This window comes from Pteropus medius, unplaced genomic scaffold (genome assembly GCF_902729225.1).
Source record: "Pteropus medius unplaced genomic scaffold, Ma_sr-lr_union100, whole genome shotgun sequence".
Lineage (NCBI taxonomy): Eukaryota > Metazoa > Chordata > Mammalia > Chiroptera > Pteropodidae > Pteropus > Pteropus medius.
In genome coordinates this window covers 10306152-10323128 of record NW_024345601.1, presented here as the reverse complement: position 1 = coordinate 10323128, position 16977 = coordinate 10306152, and the positions used below count along the sequence as shown (strand labels likewise).

General features: G+C 39.4%; 1 long non-coding RNA gene across 1 annotated transcript; it reads left to right on the top strand.

Moving 5' to 3' along the window:
- Positions 1-11531: 11531 nt before the first annotated feature.
- On the top strand, positions 11532-16693 carry LOC120611903 (uncharacterized). Its single transcript, XR_005655317.1, has 3 exons — positions 11532-12528; positions 14485-14574; positions 16376-16693. It is a non-coding gene; the product is annotated as an uncharacterized LOC120611903 (long non-coding RNA).
- The last annotated feature ends 284 nt before the right edge of the window (positions 16694-16977 follow it).

The window sequence follows — 16977 nt, the reverse complement described above, 5'->3', positions numbered from 1 at the left end:
GATGTGGCTTTTTTTTTATATACTTAGTTATAGGATTTCTGTTAAGCTAGTGTTCAGATGGTTCTCTAGTTCAATTGTTTTTTAACTTAGTTACAATTTTGATATGGTCATAGGAGGAGGTGAGCACAACATTTTCTTACTCTACCATCTTGACTGGACGTGCTTTTTTTCTATATTTTTTAAAAGAATAATTTTTCTCTCAAAAGTTTCCAAAATGGAAAATTCCCAGTCTACTGCCATGTACATCTCTCGTTACTTATATTCCACTTGTCTTCCTGTCGCTTTAGGAAATCATCACTTTAATTAAGGGAATTTAGTTAATACACAACTCATTCTTCACAAAAAATTCTCAACGACTATTTAAATCATTCATTGCCCTTCATTTGGATGTGTCAGAGATTTCTTTACCATTTGGGACTCTTTTTTTTATGGTTTTATGATTTTTGACTTGCAGAGTTCATGGATTTATATGCTTGTATGTCTCATAAATTTTCCTGAAATTCATCTAAAAATGTAGGATATTTGTGTATGTGTGAGCTTTGAGATCTTTTTTCATTTTTTCTTTGAGAAAGGATATTTGAAATGTTTAATTAGGTCCTGGCATGAATTCTTGCTAATACCATGCCCAAGGGGAAACATGGCTGGGATTGACAATTGACCTATCTAATTAAAATTCCAGGACTCAAGTTTTCTTCCTTCAAAGATAAAATATGGGAGCTTTCTCATTTTTCATTTATCACTCTCAAGCACTCACTTAAACTCATTTTGTTTCTTGATACAAAGTTCTCAACATCCAGTGAGAAAGTCAAATTTTTTTATATCAAATTTTTAATGAATACTAGAAAACCTCAGTCATCTCACTCATTTTAGGGTAGCTGGTAGTAAGAATTGTTTCTCCTTCTAGATGGGAACTTTATTTGTCTTGTTTACTGAAATATCTCTAGCACTTAGAACCATGTTTTATAAACATAAATTTTATCAATGAGGAAATAATAAATGCTCAGAAAAAATTTAATGAGTCTCTTGAAGTCACACAGTTAATGTTCCTGCAATTCTGCCTCTGGGTGTATATCCAAAATAATTCAAAACAGGGTCTTAACGAGATATTTGTACACCCATGTTTATAGCAGTATTATTCACAATAGCCAAAGTATCCACCATCCCAATTGTCCATCAACATGTAAATGAGTAAACAAAATGTGGTATATACAAATACAATGCAATATTATTCAGCCCGAAAAAGGAAGGGAATTCTGAAATGTGCTACAACATGAATGGAACTTGAGTAAAACAAGCCAATCACAAAAGGTCAAAAACTGCATGATTACACTTATATGAGACACCTAGAGTTGTCAAATTCAGACAGACAGAAAGTAAAATGGCAGTTGCAAAGGGCTAGAGAGAGTAAGGAATGGGGAGTTATTATTTAATGAATATAGAGTTTTAGTTTTGTACAGTGTAAAGAGTTGTGAAGATGGATGGTAGTGATGGTTGCACAACAGTGTGAATGTAATTAATACTACTAAACTGCACACTTAAAAAGGTTAAGATGGTAAGTTTTGTTATGTGTATTTTACCACAATTTTTTTTTTTTTTAAAAAGTCATACAGCTTGCACACAGCAGATTGATAGAACCTCGGTCTCATCAATTCAAAATTCAAAATACTTTTCTTTACAGCCATCTGCCATTTTGGATACTGTGAGGTAGGTTTATCCCTAGCTGACTTGATATATAGGAAAAGCAATTTGATTGCTTAATACCATGACTTCAGAGATGATAGGATAGCCCTGCTACTCATAATGAGGAGCTCTCCTAATTTCATTATTTTAGTGATTCTCAGTCTTGGCAGCACATTGAAATCACTAGGGGAGATTTTATAAATATTGATGCTTGGGTCTCACCCCTCAGGTATTCTGATGTAATCAGGCTTTGAGGTGTGGCCTGGGCATCAGGATTTTTAAAGCTCCAGGTCTATGTGCAGCTGAGACTGAGGCTGGCTACTCTGTTATGAGACGTGATATCTTGATTCCTGCTATGACAGTGTGTCACTGTGTGGCAGAGCTCTGAATGTTTCTCAGACTCCAAGTACCTGAGCTAAACTTAGGCATCTTTCCCTCAGGTCTGGAGGAAAGGTTGTCAGATCCTTTCCGGAACTTTTGAGGGGGAGGAGGAGTTAACATAGCATGTGTTTAAAGCAGGGGTCTGGCTACTGGGATTGAAATTGTGGTTGCATCACCCATTAGCTGTGCAACTTCGACTAGTTATTTAACCTCTCTGAATCCTCAAGTGGGTACAAGGTGGTTCATCAGTCATGGAATTATTTGAGGAATGGGTGAAACAATTCCTTTAAAAGATAATATCCAGCAAAACCTGAAAATTTAATCAGTTTTACTACTGATTGTGAAGAACTCATATACTTAATGTCTGGTATTCTTTTTCTAATTTCATTTTTCTCATTTTATGATTAGACAGATTTCTTTCATACCATACATAGATTTGCTCTGCATGGCATATGCTGTCCTGAACTTCCGAAGGTCAAGAAAAGAAGGGAAGGAGGAAGGAAGATAGATAATGATGAAGGGAGTGTGTGTGTGTGTGTGTTTAAAACTGCAGAAAACAGAGCAAGAGAGAATGGTCTGATTACCAAAAGGTGTTTACTAAAAGATGGGAATTGGGAAACTATTTTTTGACTTTCTGAGCTTGACACCAGATGGAAATAGAAGCTTTAAGAAGATTCCAGAGAGAAAAGATTTAAAGCATCCTCAGAAGAGAAAGTGCTGTCACCAGGAACGACAAATACCTTGGCAGAAGAGATTAAGAGAAGAAGAAAGAATGAGCTTTGGAATCAGCCAAGAGGAAAGAGACTTCAGAGAAAGTCTGGGAAGGCCAACACTAAATATTTATTTTTTTATGCTGATACATAAAAAGTTAAACTTGGAGGAAAAGCCTGTTTGGGTTTATACTCTGAATCATTTCTGTCAAGGAGAAAGTCCATTTTGGAACTGTACATAGGAGTTACCGAAAATGGAGGCTGCCTTGTGATGAATCTCAATTCACCACCAAATATTCCATAATTGAGGGCAGCCTGAGCCTCTGAAGAACCAGCTGTTAGATGTTGACCTCTACTCTGAAGAGTTTGCAAGCCTGTTTACCATACTCCCAAATGGCCAAAATCATACCCCCTGCAATGGGGAGAAAAGACTGCCTTGATCCAGCTGCAGAGAGCTCAGAGTAGGGAGGCGCCTGCCCAAGGGAATGAGCTCAGATCCTCCAATGATGGTGTAGCTGGAGGTCTGGCAGGCATCCATGAGGGTTACCTTGGATGATTTTTGTCCAGTAGAAGAGTGTGTTGTCCATGTACCTCAGGGTGAGTTCATTCCATTTGCTGAGTAATTCCTTTGAGACTTAGTCAGAGGGAAGGGTTTGGCTATTCCTTTCTGTGCACAAAACATGGGCCTCTACTCTCACTTGGTGGAAGAGTTAGGCCTTTTCTCCATTATCTGGCAAGTTTATAAGTCTCTGTTATGACCCCTCTGCCCAGCTTTCCATTCCTTCAGAGTTTCTTTTGCCCTTCTAGAATGGGTTGTAGTGTGCAGGGTGTGGAAACCTTTATGGATTTCTCCATTCTCTTTTCTCTCTGCTCAGCATGCCACTCCACACAGAGGTAAGAAAGCAGTTTCTTTACACCCACCCACCAACTCAGTGACTCCCAATGGGATTAGCTCAGAGAATAGAAAATCTCCAAGGAGTTCCCACAAGTAAAGGTCTGGGCCCTCTCCCTGGTGCCATAGGGTTGGCTAGCCTACATTTTTTTGAAGTTGTATTTTTGTTTTTTAATATGACAGTCCAGGCTTGAAAACCAGTACATTTGGAAATATAAACTAGATGAAAACAAGCTATAATGAAAGTGAAAAAAAAAACATATCAGTTTACTGCCGATTGAAAATCAGGACCAGATGAGACTGTGAGGCTCTGGGCATTTAATTTAAGGGAGGAGGTCACTGCTTGGTGAAAACCAGGCCCAGCCTAACTGGCTTCCCCTTTGCAATATTGTGTTTATTTGTTTGTGCCCTTCCCTAGTTTGTGGAAGGAAGTAATGAGCCAGCTTATTTGAAGTTCTTTCTGCCTTTCTATATCATGGTGTGTTTCATTTCATTCCATTTCATTTGGAGAGAAAGGTAGGAAAAAGACATCGATGGCCAACCTGAGAATCCAGTTTGTTTCCTAAAATGTGCTAAAGGCTGGAAGAGGGCAGGAGCAGCATCGATAGGCTGCTAGGATGCTCAATGAGAGCAAAAGGGAAGGAGCATAGGCTGCTCCAGCCAGGGCAATGAAATATTGGACCTCATACAGTCACCCCATAGGGTAGAGAAAAGCAAAATGGAGTAGGAGTGTAGAACAACATACTCCAAGTGTGGCCCATGAACCAGCAGCATCAGCATCACCCTGGAGCTTGTGAGAAATACAAACCTCAGCTGTCACATCAGACCTTCTGAATTGAAATCTCTGTGATTCTTTTGCTTAGAGGTTGAACACTAGCAAGACAAAGACGCTTTTAAATCAACGGATTTTTTTTTTTTTGAGCTACAGAATGTTGGCCTATAATTTATTTTTTATAATTAAATTTGTTGTCAACATCTCCAAGTCTAGATGTAAAAAATCTAGATTTACAACTTATCATGACAAAACTAAAGGTCTGACATCACTGACCTCATATTCTTGTGTGGCACAATCTATTGGAATGGAGTAGAGCCTGCCCTCTTAGGTTTGTGTAGACTTCCAGTGTATTCTACGGTGTGCTCATAAGGAGCTCAAGTGTCTACTAAAGTTTAGCATCACTTTAAGGCCTTCAGTGAGTAGTTCAAGGAGGGGCATGTGACTCAGACCACTGGCCAACAAAACACAGGAGAAAATCTGCCAGAAGTCTTCAAAGACTTTTTCTCTCTTAGAGAATTTCTCTTTTTTCTTCTAATGTTGTCATATGTGGACCTGACATCTGTGTCCATTTTGCTTCTAGTCTGTGAATGAGACCAGTCCCAAGGTGGCAGAATGGAAACCTGAAGAGAATCTGGATCCTTGAAGGTCTTGTTGAGCTGTTGAATTCACTTGCCCTGGATCCTGCCCCACACCTGTACTTCCTGTTAGGGGTTACAATACAGTCCTTATTGTTTAAGCCATTTTGCCTCTTGCAACCAAAAACATCCTAACTGATTCAGTGGAAAAACAATTTGTCAGCAGAGAAGAATGTGTGCTTCTTACATATGCCATCTTTATTGATTCTATTATTTGCCTGGCCTGGGCCTTAATTTCCTCTATCGGATATGGGCATAATAAGCCCTGTTGACTTTCCTAGGTTGAAATGTGGTCCAAATATGATCCTTGTATGTGGAAGTGCCTCATGTCCCCCTGATGTAAAAGGAAGGAATAACTAAAGCGCAGTATGTGATTAAGACAGTAGGTTCTGGTTCTAATGTTTTTTCCTTGACGATCTCGGCAAGTACCTTAACCTTGCTAGGCCTCGATGTACTCCTCTGTGAAATATTATCCTACTTTAGAGAACTGCAGTGATGGTTAAATGAGGGAATTGCAATTGTCTGACTTCAATTTTTGATGTTCGATTGCTGACAACTTTTAAGCCTTACTCCTCCCTCTTTCCCTTGTGCCCTACATCTAGGACTATTGATAAGAAAGCTCAGTGCTTTTTTTTTTTTTTTGAGCTGGTAGAAGATTCAAGCCACACAAGTCCCTGCCTGTACATGGGAACTCTTACTCTGCCCACCTCCAACACAATAAAAATATCAAGCCAGTGTCAGACCAGCTTGAGGGGCCTGCCCTGCTCTCCTCTCAAAGTTTCATTATTAAACAATAAATCTTTTCATACCCTCTTAGTGTGTGTGTGGCTTCATCATTCTAGACATGCAAACCAAATTTTGGGTGGGAGTCCAGTCTGTTTCTAAGGATTGGCAATAATGATGGTGTATGTAAAGCAATTTTCATATCCTAAGTGCTCAGAAAGTGTTAACTCTGAACACCCATGTGATACAGCATCATTCTTTCTGTTATTATTAAAATGAACTTTTAAGGATATTTTCAAAATGCATTAATGTGGGAAAAATAGTACTGTGAATCCTTCTTGCCCACCACCCAGCTGTAACAACCACTACCTTTTTGACATTCTTGTTTCCTCTATCCTGACTCCTTCTTTTTTGAGAAATTTTTAAAGCAAATCCTCGCAAATTCACTTGCAAGCACTTCAGTATGTGTCTCTAATAGATAAGGACTTTTATTGTTTTTCTTTTTTAGCATTAGCACAAAGCCACTATCACCCAACAATATTAATATTAATTCTTTAACATCATCAAATACATAGTTTGTGTTCAGTTTTCCTAGACTGATTGAAAAATGTGTTTCACAACTAATTTTTCAAACAGAATCCAAATAAAGTCCATATACCTTTAATTTTCTGCATAACACTTAATGTCATTTGATATTTTTCTTACTAGATAATCTGTTCATTTTTTTGTTAATTAATCCATCTTTAGCCACCCTTTAAAACCCCATTAAATTGGAAGCTGGACTCTGTCAATTTTGCACACCAGAGTCCCCCTAGCACCTAGCTTAGCAATGTATACTAGATTCTCATGAATATCTGCTGAAATTACAAATATATAAATGAAAAGACATGTATGGAAATTGCTCTGTCCACATATCGACTTGTATATATTTACAACCTCCTATTTGGGGCCTGCAATCCATAGGACTCATGACTGATTTTTCTTTTCCTCTTGCTCAAGTTAAATAAAAGAAAAAGACTGAAAACTGAACGAATAGTCACGAAATTATCCTGACGGAGTCCTCAGAAGGCAATACTAAATAATCATATGTTCTGACCAGACCTAATGATGACCTTTTAAAAAGGCGAATTAGCTTTATTCAGAGAAATTCACCCAGTATAAGGGGAAACAATTTAGAATTAAAAATGTCATTTTTTTCTTTAATTCTGTATTTTATCAGCATCATCATAAGAATTCCATATAACAGGAATATTTTTGTCAATTGCCACAACTTCTGTAGGAGCTACACTTCGTTTGCTGTGAAACAGCAGGGAGTTTTAAAGCTAATCTGTAGGGACATGAAGAAATGGCCATGAGATCACAAGGTCATGTCCTCTGGCACTATTCCAGAAATGATATACTTGCATTTTATTCTTTGTAAATTCAAGAAGAAAGTCTCATAGATTTTTCTCATGAAACTGGGTGACTCTTAAATTCACCTTCCTTTAAGTTTGCACAGAATTGGCACCAATGACCTAAAAGATGTATATTTTTGTCTATAGGACAAATGGGATTCTTCAGATCTTATAGTTGGCTTGGGAGCCAGAATATGACTAATAGCATTAGAGGGGATTGGAAAAAGAAGAATGAAAAGACAAAAGATAATTTATTTGGGACTCAAGACAAAACTTGGGGAAAAACTCAGTTTCTCCTTCTCAATTATCAAAGAGATATCAAAATACTAATAACTTTAATATAGCATTAAATTATCTATATACAAATGCACATACATTCAAGATATTTAGTAGCTCTGAGAAATTCTGAATTTTTCCCCCTTATTTTGCTCAGATTATGCATGTGGCCCCTGAAAGTAAAATATGAAAGTGGGTCAGGAATAACAAAGTTTCCCAGATCACACAGAGACTGCTATTTTAGATGATCTGAACAATTTTAATGATCGCACACATAGATCTGAGAGATCCAGAGGCACACAGCTGTGGCTTTAGAACCCTAGCTATATTTACCATCTGTCTGTTAGCACCGGGAATCTTGGCTGAGAGAGCTGCTTCACAGATCTGAGAATTCTGTCTTTTCTTCCAAGCACCCTGGGCTGGGTTTTCCAGAGGATTAATGGAACCTAGGAGAAATATTTTTTTTCTCTTCTCAATCTTGGGGCAAAATGAGGGAAGATGATGAACGTGAAGTTGGTTGTGGGGCCTTTCAGATGCTTTTATTTGTAATTCTGTGGTAGAGACATTAGTCACTCACCTTCCGTGAGGGGAGTCACTTGAAGTAGATGCTCAAGGAATTCAACATCCAAATAGGGTCATGGCTGAATTTGTTGGGGGAAAATAAGACTATTTTTGCTGGCTAATACAGCATTTCTAGATGCTCATTAAGCTGTTAAAAAATGTGAAATGATGACTCACTGTGAGCTCCTCCCAACCCCCCTCCCTGCTCCTATTTGCCTGCGGTTAAAGGAATGTATACTGACTTGAGTTAAAGAAGAAACTTGTGGTTTCCATTATAGTCTGTAAACATCGATTGCTGAAAGCCTCAAGCGAGCTATCATCTTCTGCCACACACACGCTTTATATACAGTTCATCTTGGAAAACAGATTGAGAGAGCACGGTGTTTACAACTCTAGAGTAACCTAACTAAGGGGGGACTGGTCTGCCTGGGGGTCTCCAGACTATCACTGTTCCCAGCTAAGCGGAGGTCTCCTCTGATGTCTTCTAAGCCAAAGCATCAAAAGAGAAGCCAAAGCCAACTCTCCTTTAAAGAAAGTCCTCCTGGTGCTGATAGTAGCCCTCTGCTACTTCATCGACAAGTTTTTTTTTTTTTTCCTTTAAATTCTTTTCAGAAACAGAAAAAAATTGCTCTTTGCTTTTCTTTTAGGTTTTATCCTTAAAGTCACTTGAAAAGTTGGTTTATTTATCATTTCCAAGGCCATTGGCAATGCTGTCATTTTGGATTCAAGACTAATTTAATTACATGGGGTGGGGGCAAGGTGTAAGCCATCCAGGGAATGATTTGAGTGGTGTGTAATGGGTTTAAAGAGTCCCTCAGAGAGAGACTGCAGAAAGTATCCAGAGATTTGCTTGGCATCCTGACCGTGGCTGATAAGAAGAGCTGAACAAGGGCCAGTTCCTTCTGGAAGAAGAAATCATGGGTGTGGTATGGGTGGAAAAAGAACAAGATGTAATATTAGAGGGTTTGAATTTGCCTTCTGGCTTTGACATTTAGTGGCTTTGTGACCTAGGGCACTTTTTAAACTGTAACGTGGTTTACATCCCATTGGAGTACAAATCCCCTGGGAGGTTTGCTAAAATGCAGATTTGGACTCAGTAAGTGTGGATGGGACCTGAGACTCTACCTCTCTGCCAGGCTCCAAGGGATGCCCTGCTGATGTTCCTTTCACCAGCTATGAGTAGCAAGGAACCCGGCAAGTCTTGGAACCAAAGTCAGTCTTAGTTGGCTCTTTAGGAAAACAGGGTTCAGAATGATGCCAACCTTTCAGGATTATTATCAGGACTCAGCAGTGGTAAGAGCGCCTGACATGGGCACTGGTATTGAGAAGGCAAATATTAGATGTTGGCTTCTGGGTCTCAGGAAGTTAGTGGTGGAAGACTTCTGAGGAAGGATCTGATTTTAACCCCTCATGTTACAGGTGGAGAAACAGAGATGTGTGTAAGGTAACACTCTTCTTGGGCTCAGTAAGTCACTAACTATGCCAACGTCTTCTCTTTGAGTCTAAAGAGAGTTCCAGTGGACAGAGGTGTCTGATTTGTACTTAGGGTGGCTCATATCTCTGACATCATCTGACCTATGATTTGATATAAAATGAGTCATTGTTGCAAATATTTCACCTCCCTATTCTCCTTCTCCCCCTTATAGTTATTATTTTTTAATAAACTAAGGAGTTCCCATTACAGGCCATGATAATATCTTATATTCCAAACAGGATGCAGCAAGGAGTCTGTGATTTCATTCATGTTGAGCTAAAAGTGGTTGCTTTTCCCTGATGTCCAACCTCTCACCCCTCCTAATTCCTTGCTCTAACTTGCCCTCTCCTCAGCTCTTAAGAATGCTAGGCAGGTCTAGTTGTCATCTTTAATCAAGTAATACGATCAGTAAGCACCGTAAAATTATACCTTTCTACTCTCTCTGAATTGCAGTAGTGGGGAAGGTACTAATGATGTAATGACAAGGCTAATTAAAAACTAATAAATATTATAGTCTTTGAATTTGGCAAGTGACTAACAAGAAAGGCTTAATTCCATTAGCTTGCTTGCTAATAACTCAATGGTCCTTATTAGGAAGTAATTCTCACTGTCTGCTTCTCTTTACTGAGAATGGTAACAAAAGGTTGTTGAAATACCCTACACATGACTGGACTTTGAAGAGGGCAATGCTTCCTAGGTTTCCCAGCTTTTAGAATGTTGTGTTTGCCATTTCCCCTGTCTGAGCCAGTTAGCTGTCTGAGCCAGTGGTGTGTTAGTATGATGCTAATGAAGTGGAGTTTTTACCCCAGGTGTGTTTGTAGGACTCAGCACAAAGAGACAGCAATGTTCTGACCCAAGACTGCACTGCTTATGTTGGTCTAATTCCTCTGAATATGAGGAGGACCGAGAGACAACAGACGCCTGGCTTGATGAACCCTGAAATCTTTGCTGAACAGAGAGAAGGCATGAGTTCTGGGAAAATGGGATAGTGACCTCATCTTAGTTTACAAAAGACAGACTGTAAGCAGTGAGTGAAGAGAAGCAGGGAAGAAGTGTGTTCTCCAAGAAGAACCAGGAAAGAGGTTGCATAGGGAGACCTATGACTTTAGGATTGAATGATGGAGATAGCAGAGTGTAGCAGGGCCCCAAACCAGGTTTTGAATGTTAGCACATTTACCTCCTGATTACTGCTTCCTTGGGGTAATTGCTAACTTTCTCTGGCCTGCAACCTCACCTGACTAAGATATAGATATTAAAGTATCGTCCTTCACTTCTGGAGCTGAGATCTTCTAGATTCTGAAAGTCCTATGTGTGTGACTGCTGGCGAGTGATCAAAATTAGGTGAGAGTGTAAGTTTGACTATAGAGGCCCAGTTGCTTTGTGGTAACAGTGATTAGCGACCAGTAAGGTAGATGTGGTAGACTGCAAAAATGGCCCCAGTCTAGGAAGGCCTTATGATTGGTTTTGGCCAACAGTCTGAAAGTAACAGCATGACATTTTCAAGCCAAGGACTCAAGAAGACTTTCACACTTTCACTTGTTCTCTGGATTCCTGTAACCATTATGTTAACAAGCCCCTGCTAGCCTGCTGGAAGATGAAACATGGAGAAGAGCTATGCTGGGTGAGGCCATCATGGACTGCACAGTTTCCAATGTAATAGGACAGAGGCATAAGTAAGCCTAGCCAAGATCAGCCCAGCCCAGCCCAGAGCAACCTTTTTATGAACTAAATAAGTGCTTGGTTTGTCTTTCAACATTTTTTAAATGAAAATTTCTAAACATATAGAAAAACTGAAATGTTTTTTTCAGTGAACAGCCATATATCATTATCTAGCATTTTACTATATTGTTTTACTATATTGTTTAACCATCCATCCAGCCTTCTATTCATCCATCAGACCATATTTGTTTTTTATGGTGGTTATTGTTTTTACTCACTAACTTCTGAGATGGTGTTATGTAAGCATTATTTGTGGCAATAGGTAATTGATATAGTGGAAATAATATAAAAGGAAGCCTTAGCTGGGGGAATAAGCGAGGGTTCTGGGAAAAGTGGTTGATTTGGGGTTCTTTGCACGACAGTGTTTTCTATCCAAATGGTACTGATGAGATCTACTTTTCTAGGAAGATGTATATTGACCAGAAGTCATAAAATAACTCAAGGTTTATCAGCAAGAAGGGGGCCCTGGTCAAACTATATCACTTTCCTATGTTCTGTGTCTTCCTGGCAGTTAGAAATGCTCAGAAGTTTTAAATTCCAGGAGTGGATATTTAGGAAGCAGATGACCGTGGAGATGAGGAGGTAAGATGTCCCTTCTAGATGCACACATTTCCATGGTTCTCATGCACATAGATATGTGCACATTTTGACATTAAGCTCTGGAGAAAAGTATCTTATAGATTTGGAAATCAAGAGGTTTTTGACTTGCTGAATGTCACTCAATTAGTTTAAGGTTGATGTTAAGACTCAAACCTAAGCCTTTGTATTGTAAGTTTCAACCCTCTTTCTACCCAGGTTGAACTATTTTTTTTTGTTGGTGCTATAAAAAAAATTAGAAAGGTGGAAAATGAAATTAGGAATGAGAAAAATAGACAAAGAGAAAAGAGACATTGGGGAATATATGACTGATTTATTCTAAAATTGTTTCTATCAGAAATATTTATTGCTCCTCCTTCCAATATCTGGTGCTATGCTAGATTTATGGCATGGCACCAAGTCAGAGGAGACAACCTCTGCCCTGAGAAACTTGCAGTCCAAGTTGGCGTGATAGACAAGAGCAAATGCCTCTGGTATTGGCATCATAGACCCATGACCCACCTCTGATTTCAGCCCACATGTGGGAGACAATTCCATGAACTAAAGATTCAACTCCAGCTGTCAGCATCTCACTTCGAGGGTGTCTGTGTGGCTTTCCCTGCTAGGCCTTCTGCCAAGACATAGGAGTTTGAGCTTGTTTGGCTTGTGCCACTCAGAAAAGCTCGGCGACTAATACTCCTGGGATGACATTCAACCTGGGAACAAGATCTGGTGAGTAAATGCTACATCCTCTTACCTTGCAGTTGGACAATTCCAGGAGATACTTGCATCCTTGTCTCGGGTTCCGCTTCTTTCCCCAAGCTAAAATGAAAAGACAAAACATATACTCACAAAATCATAAATAATGTAGTGAAATGATACTATATATATGAGAGAGGGAGGAAGAGAGCATAAATAGATAATACAGGAGTTGTAAAGAATAAGAAGAAATCATGAAAACTGGGGTCACTAGATTCACTCTTTAAGTGAAAGTGTGATTTAAGTACACTGTTAAATGAAATTCTGGGCATGGGAATCCGTGGAGGGCATTTTTCTGGGGTTCTTATAAACCTCTCTTTTTCTTTGCTGTACTAAATGTCAACCATTAATAGTGCTTCAGTACCCAGTGGAAACTTTAATCACCAAGTGCCTACCATGAAACTGCTAATGCTTCTTGAAATCTAAGTTGTCTCCATTTTTTCTATCTTTGATTGTGGCATAATTTTTTAGGGTCAACTCCTTATATATTATGGATGATCACATAGATCCACATCCTGGTAGGATATTTATGAATGTATTCAATGCCAAAATTATTTATCTTAAGTCCCAAGGACAAGTGGAATGGGAAAGCCAAGGTTGGTTTGCGATTGAACTTGTCAGTCAAAAAGTTCAAATGCCATGTGGTTGGCTTTTAAATCAAGACCAGATTGCAAACAGTATTTGGTGGATCTTGGTTATACTCCAGTTGTATAATGCTCCAAAGTCTGATGAAAAGTGGAGATACGTTTGCCACAGTGAAATTCTGGCATCATTAGCCAGTTGCCTCAATTTCCACCACAGAAGGCCAGTTCTGAAGCAGGACTTGTAGAAGAGGCAGTAAGGAAGGCCGAGAGGGAGAGGGTGGTCCTTTCAGGTCAGCCATCAGTCTAGAGAAAGGGCACGGTGAGAAGGCTCAGTTTGCAGCTTTCTACATAGTGCCTGATCTTGTTTTAAGCAGACAGTTTTATTTTCTAGGACTAATTTCTCTCTAGCTCTTCATTAGCTCAATGCCTGAAAGGCAAGAGGGTCTCAAAGGGGAAGCAAGAAGGAGGAAATTCAAAAGGGAAAGAAAATATCTGCATATCATGGAGAGCATAAACAAAATGTAAACCTTTAATAATAGGCACCCATAGGCAGATGAAAGGAGATGAAGCGAAAGCCCCCCTCCCAAGTAGCCACAGCTGCACAACTGTCTGTTGAAAACACTTTAAAAGCTCCAAACATTAACTATTTTGTTCTTTTTAAAGTTTATAACCTTTCCCTTTTTGCTCAGCTGTGTTCTAATGACATTTTTTTTTTCTGTTAAAGAGGATCAGTTTATGAGAACAGGATGTTTGTATTAAATATTAAATTGTCAAGGCTTCCTTCAGCTGAAGGTCCCGGCTTGGCTTCAGTTTTGATTGAAATAGACAAACCTACATTCTTATAGAATTGCAGAGAGTATAAAGAGTTTGTCAAATCTTGATAGTGTAACACAGCATGGGGCCAAGAACAGAATAATTGGTTAATGTCTGCATAGTTCTTTGAAGACAGAAAGTACTGTGTAAATTCTAAGTACTATTGAGAGCCAAGCCAGCCTTAGAGGGCCTGATTTTTCGTGGGGGGGTGGGGGTGGGGAGAGGTCAATAGACTACTCTTCTCCAAATTGACTTTCAAGGAGCAAAGTCATTGGCTCATGAGATGAACTGAATTCTTTGTGAGAACTATTTGGGTTCTAGAAATTAGCCTTCAGCTCTGGGATGCCTACTTTTACCCTTTCTTCTTGGACATTTAATAATGGGTTTAGCTATGTCATTTTTGGCCTTCAGAAGCTTTGCAATTTCCTAGAAGATGTCATTCATTTCATGCAAAAATATTCTGTATTTAGGAGGTAGAACTTTGGGAAAATAGTCAAATATATCTTAACAGGCTTTACCAATTCTTCTGTAGGATGTCAATACATGATCACAAAGATGAAGGGAATATGGAGAAATAAGTCTTGGGCATGCTCATTCTTTCTCTTGGAGAGTCATAAATCAAGTAAGTATGTTGTATCTATTATGGTTTTTCAAGAAAATCGAACCCACACAAAGTGGTTCAATAGAATTTGATATAGAAACTGAACTAGAGAGGTATTGGAAGAGCTGAAAACCAGGGAAGGCAGGGCAATCTAAAGGTGAACATGGCAGGAAGCCACTATCACTCCAAGGGCTGCAGGACAGAGCAGGGATGTGGTGTTAGCAGAGCTCAGGGGTTGCTTATGGGGATCTGGATCTTAAGAGGAAACTCCATTGGGCAGGAGCTGGAGTCATGGAGAGATGCAGTCTCTGTCTGAGAAATCACTCAAAGCAAAGAGAGAAGAAAAAAATACTCTGACCTCTTTCTTTCTCCTGCCCAGCCCCCAAGGCCAATGCTTCCCATTGTCCCATTGTAATTAGAAACCAAATGGGCAAAGAGATCTGGGATATTTACCCTGCAGGGGCTAGTCCTGTGTACAAAACAGAGCAGGTTAGGGAGGGTGGGGGAGAATAGAATGAAGGGTCATGAGGCAAGTAGACAGGCAAACAGATGAAAGGCAATCCTTTCAGAGAAGTCCTACAGTCATAAGATCTGTTTATCATTGTCTGACCCAAAGTTAGCCACATTTATTTGGCAGTGATACTGTTTTTTGTTTTTTACTTCATGGATCTTGTATGGCCATCTTTATGGAGTTTCAATAGGATTTCAAATTGCTAACTAAGGTGTGTTATGTTTTCACTACAGCAGTTGGTTGTATACTGAGGTTCATCAGAGAAGCAAAAGTAATTAAGAGCAGAGACTCCTGGCTCTCTAAGTGGTTTTATTTGTCCACTTTTCTTTACTCATGTGAAAGCAGAGGCAGGCATGGAGATTTGGGGAGTTCAGTTAGTGCTGGCCAATGTGATGCTGGCAGAAGGAAAAGTCTCCTCCAGAGAACAGGACAGGGCACATGGCAGCTCAGGCATGTTGACAAAGGGATAGGTAGAAGGGGCCTTCCTCAGGGAATTCTGAGTTATCATTGGAAATTTAATTTTTGCAAATGGCTATGATTGTCACACGGAAAAATTACAGCCGAGAGTTTGGATTATTGGTCTCAAGTGTCAGACCCTCCATCCAGAGTGGAAGTTCTATCACCCCAAATGCCCTGTGGAGCCACTGACCCATCTTCTTTATATTTTAGGTTTCCTGCCTCAATGCCAGGTCCTTCCTAGTATTATGACCATTTCCTCTGAGAATCACCTCACCCTCCAACCATGTTTATCTTAAGTAGCTAACAGAGTGAACCCAGTCAAAAATACATATATAAACACACACACACACACACACATATATATGTATATATATATTTGAAATATTATACACACCTTTATGAGTCTTTGGTATAGTGTTTATGTGTGTTTGTGTATATTTATTTCTACTCCTGTACTACGAGTGGGATTATTACAAAGTACAGTGTGGGTATTTAGAGAAAATTCATGCCATACCTTCTCTGCCATACATCCCTCAGCATTACGACCCTCCGAGGTCTGCTGTCCTAAGCTCTGCCTGGAAACTGAGGATTGATAGTGGACTTGGTACATAGTGTCAAGGTTGCCTCAGAACACAAGAGACTTTTCAAAAAGTAGCATCAAGGAATAGCCCTATCTTGGGTTTAGGCTTCTAAAACTTTGATCTCAGATCTATGTGCTTGAGAGAGGTGCATCAGGTAGAAGACCCCAGCATCGAATTTCAGGCAGCTACCATCCAAGGTTGGTAAGTGGCAAATGAACTCCACTCTGCACCTGCTACCAAATACTAAAAGCAGTTTCTTATTATTTCTTAGCCCTTCCCACGAAGCCCATGCTTTCAGTAAGGCCAGTCTCTGTAAGTGGAATGCCGAATACTTCTAAATACAAGCAAGGTGAGTAATTCGGGCCTTGACAATGAAACATTTGGTAATTTTCAAAATGAATTGTGGCTTCATACTTCTCTGAAGATAATATTCACTATGTTCCCTCTTTTGCTTAGAACAAATCTCTACTACTTGAATCAGCTCCTAGATTCAAGGTTTTGTCTGGCTGCCTGAGAAGTCTACTTTGTAGTCTCTATCTTCAACCTCTTCTTTAACAACAGTTTCCCTCTTTCCCAACTTTAGCTAAATCCTTCCTCCAACTCTTTTCTGTTTCTCCTCAGTCAGCATGAGCAAGAAGGCTTTCTCACTAATCAATAAGACTATCCAGTTTCTTTTGAAGATACTATCAGTTTATCCCAAATTTCAGACAAATCTGTGGGCATATTTGCATACAGTGGTGGTTGGTTTACTACAAATTGCCAGACAGGTCATCTCTAAAGCTTCCCTTCTAGTCTCAAGATTTAGAATTCGACCCAATATTATGCAATAAAATATATTAGAAGGTAGGAGAGTAGGGAAAAGAAAACCAGGCA